This window comes from Vombatus ursinus, unplaced genomic scaffold, assembly GCF_900497805.2.
Source record: "Vombatus ursinus unplaced genomic scaffold, bare-nosed wombat genome assembly UNPS02009824.1, whole genome shotgun sequence".
Classification (NCBI taxonomy): Eukaryota; Metazoa; Chordata; class Mammalia; order Diprotodontia; family Vombatidae; genus Vombatus; species Vombatus ursinus.
The window spans coordinates 3,128,108-3,132,749 of NW_020949602.1; positions in this window are offsets into that span (position 1 = coordinate 3,128,108).

Below are 4,642 nucleotides of genomic sequence, written 5' to 3' on the forward strand. Positions count from 1 at the left end.
AAGAAAGAAAGAAAGAAAGAAAGAAAGAAAGAAAGAAAGAAAGAAAGGAAATCAAGATAATGTTTCTCCATTCCCACAGTACCTGAGCTGTTCTTCATGACTCCATGACAGCTCACCCTGCTGCTATCAATTCAGTAAGCATTTGGTACATTCTTGCTAGGGCTGGGCACCATGCTAGAGGCTGGGGGCACAAAGACAAAAACAAAGCCCCAGGGGCTTTACCCTTTGGAGGGGGTAGATCATTCAAACAGAAAAGGGCTTGCATAACTATTTGGGGAAGGACAGAGCCTTAAAAACTAGGAGAGTCAGGAAGGCTTCCTGTAGGAGGTAGTACCTGAGCTCAGACTTAAAGGCAACTAGGGATTTTAAGAAGTGACGATGAGGAGGGAGCATATGGGAGTGGCCCATGCAAGGGGATTCTAGTTTGGAAAACAGCAGGTGGGCCAATGTGGCTGGACCTTTGAAGAGTAAGACCAGATTGAGACTTTTTTTTTAAAGCCCCAAATGGCTAGGCAGTCATTGGTTTGTATCTATAAAACTGGATTCCAGAACCCTGTAGACTTCATGATGCCATGATTCTGAAGGAGCCTCTGAATGCAACATTCTATCTCCCATCTCTACACCTTTGCCCAGGCTGTCCCTGCCTAGATTGCATTTCTTCCTCACCTCTGCCTTTCAGAATTCCCAACCCCCTTCAAGGTTCAGCTCATATGCTTCCTTCTATATGAAGCCTTTCCTGACTTTCCCAATGGCTAATTCCTTCCTTTCTAAGGTTACTCTACATCAATTACGTGTATACACACACATACACACACGTGTATATGTACATATTTGTATATATGCATACATATGTATATATATTGTATTGTGTTGTATTATATCTTGACATGTCATATCATATCATATCATTGTAAGTTCACAATGGTGAGGAGTGCAGGTGTCCACAGCATGCCATTGTAATCAATGTTTCCTCTCTGTTTACTGCATGATAAAGAAAAGGCCTTTTGGCCAGCTGCTAGAATGCCAATGGGAGTGTATACAAAGGGCACCAATGGGAAAGCTGGCTTTTTCTTTCTTTCCTGCTGGCCATAAAATGTAAAGACAAGTCTCTGAGCTCCAGAGGATGGGTGAAAAGTGTTGTGTTCCCTCTTGGGTCACTGCCTCTTGGAGTACATGGCCTCCTAGGTAGGCCACTCCTAGTTTATACCTTTTGTCCACTTTGGTCCAGAGCTTTGTGAGAGTTAGAAAAGTCTGGGAATGGAGTCTGTCCCAGAGCACTTTGGCAGTACAGCTCAGTGAGCATCACAGCCACATCACAGCCTTAAGGAGAGCACCGTCATGCCCTGTCTGGCAGTGGAGTGATGGCAGCTGAGATGTCACATCCTACAAGAAATCAAATGACTTGGATCATAAGCTACACCATGCTCAAAAGGGAATTTAATTTGGTGAATGCTCTAGAGCAGCTAATTTAAGTTCGAGCCCACTCTCCTCAGAGAGAAGTGTAGAAGAGAGAATGGAGGGACAGGTCTTGAATAGAGATGAGGTTCAGAGCAGTTACTGCAGGGAAATTGAGAGCAGAACAAAGGAATTGTTGGGCAGCAGTGAGAAAGGGCACAGCTGAAAGAATGAATTTGTAGGTGGGCCTAACCAGCAGTATCTCCCAAGCAGGTTGGAAGAAAGGAAGAAGGAATAGAGTGGGCATGACCCAGGGATGAGGGTTGGCATGGTGTTAATAATGAAAAGAGCAAAGAGGTAAATTTTTCAAGAAAGGATGACAGCACACTGTTGAACTGTTTAACACAAGGAAGGGTCAAGACAGTGGGGGGGAGGGGGGCCTAACTGTTTAATACAAGGAAGGGTCAAGACAGTGGAGACACCTAGAGAGTGTACTGGTTATGCTGGCATGCCTTAGAAGCACATGACCATGGGTTTTCCCTTTCCCCAAAAGTACCCCTGGTACCCTACCCTCTGATCAAGCTTATTGTTGAGATATGAAGGAAGCTAAGGAGCTCAAAGCATCATGGGTAATGGATTGGGAGAACAAAGAGGGAAAGAGCAAATTGAGTGCCTAGGAAAGTTAAAAACAGGATTAAGTACAAGGGTTCTTAACTGGGGTCCACTATTTTTTTTTAAATATTTTGATAATTATTTCAATATAATTAGTTTCCCATTTAATCCTGTGTATTTCACTTTATGCATTTGTGAAGGGCTCTATATAGGCCTCACCAGACAGCCAAAGAGGTCCATGGTGCATTAATAGCTGGCATTTATATAGAACTTAAGGTTTGCAAAGCACTTTGCATGTATGTTAATTAATTTGATCCTCACAATAATCCTATGAGCTAGGTGCTGGTATTATCCCTATTTACAGATATGTAAACTGAGGCTCAGTGACTTGTCCAGGATCACACAGCTAGGGTGTTTCTAATGCAGAATTTGAACTCAAGTTTTCCTGACTCCAAGTCCTATGCTCAGTCCACTGAGCCACCTGGTTATGGTTAAGAACCCCTGATTTAGGATGAATTTGGACAAAAAGAGGTGAATGGACAGAAGGTTATATTCTGAGAGGAATTTCAGAATTCAAGCTCATGGGGATAGATTAGTTATAAGTGAAGCTGTCTAAAGTGGCATCCCTCTGTGGTGGGACTAAGGTCAAGTAAAGATGCAGGTCATGGAAATCAGAAAGAGTGAGGCGTTGGTGGGACATGGTATCTGAAGGGACGTCAGTGTGATTATGGAAATCCTCAATAAAAGCACGAGGGTTTTGGGAGGTGACTTAGTTCCAAGAATTAACTCTTCAAGACAGGAAAGATAACAACTTGGTGGTCAATGAATAACAGCAACAAGATTGTGGAGGGATCTGTTGTTGTTGTTGTTTTGAGAGACTGGGTCTTCCTATCTTGCCAGAATGGAAGGTCACTCATCTGAGCCACACTCCTGATCAGTACTGAAACTTTAACCCACTCCATTTTTGACCTTGCTCCTTGGAAGGAAAGCTATGGCAGATCTAGACAGTAAGCTAAAAAGCAGAGACATCACCTTGCTGACAAAGGTCTGTGTAGTCAAAGCCATGGTTTTTTCCAATGGCAGTGTATGGCTGTGAGAGTTGAAATGTAAGGAAAGCTGAGCACCCACAGAATCGACACTTTTGAATTGTGGTGCTGGAGAAGACTTTTGAGAGTCCCTCGGACAAGGGACAAGGAGATGAAATCAGTCAATACTCAAAGAAATTAGCTCAGACCATGCCCTGGAAGGTCAAATAGTGAAGCTGAACCTTAAATACTTTGACCACATAGTAAGAAGACAGGACTCACTGGAGAAGACCCTGGTGTTGTGAAAGATTGAAGGCAAAAGAGAAAGGGGATGGCAGAGGATGAGATGGATAGATAGTCATGGAAATAATGAACATGAACTTGTACAGACTTTGAGAGGTAATGGAGGGTGGAAGCGCCTGACTTGCTAAGATCCATGAGGCCACGAGTAGTCAGACACAAGTAGTCAGACACGACTGAACAATAGAACAATTTCTGACCTGGGCAAGTTTGCCTCTCCATAGGTAGCCTGATGGTCCCCTGCTCTCAGGGGTTTACCCTATTGGTACCAGACATAGTGTGTGCAGCTCCCAAGCTCCCAATCTACCAACCACAATTTCCCAAGAAAGAATTATAAGCATGAGCCACCACGTCTAACTAGTCTAGACAATATTGACATTTGGAGTGGACCTCAATGGAGAAGACACAAAGCAATGACCCAAATAGCTGGACATGGCAATGAAGAAAGGTTATGCCTCCCTAGCCCCTGTTTCTGGAAGCCTGGGAAGAGGAGTGACTTGCATTGGAGAAGGTGGCCTTCCACAGTATGTTCAGAGATCAAGTTTTCATGAATGCAAGAAGATAAAAAGCATGGAAGAGGAAGGAGAGCCTGTTAATGATAGAGCAGGGGTTCGGAGGTCACAGTAGACAGGGTGGGCAGAAGAAGTGTTATTAATATGAATATAGAGGCCAAGGCCTTGGGCAGAAAATGGAAACCTGGGAGACAATAAGCACTGGGGGTGGTTGCCTGGCCCAGCTTTACACAAGGGCCCCTTTTTTCTGTCTTGCAACCCAGCTGACCAAGATCAGCTCCCAGAGGCCAGAGTCCACGCACCTGGTAATTGATCTGCCTTCGACCCCTCTCTGAGCTAAAGCTCTGGGGCTCAACCTGAGAACCTTTTAGCAAAACCAGACGGCACCAGCCACAGGGTGATGGTATCCATGCCACGAGCCCACTTGGTTAATGAATGACACCCAACACTGAGGCTGTAAACCCTCTGGATAGCAGTGTCTGGCAGTAATTAAAGGGCTCCCATTAATAAATCCTATTCCTGAATGGTTTATAGCTCCCCTTTTCTCAGACACGTCAGGCTGGGACTTGTCAGATGGAGCCAGGAGCAGACACGTTGGGAAAAGACAAATAAAAACATGTCCAGAAGAGAAACACCACCAGGCTCTCTGAGAGTGAAGGGGCCCTCCTCCAGTCACTGAAGGGGAAGGGCCTGGGACCACTGAGGGCTGCCCGCACCTGTTGCCTGATTTCCAAAATGAGCTTTCACAAAAACACACACACACACACACACACACACACACACACACACACACACACT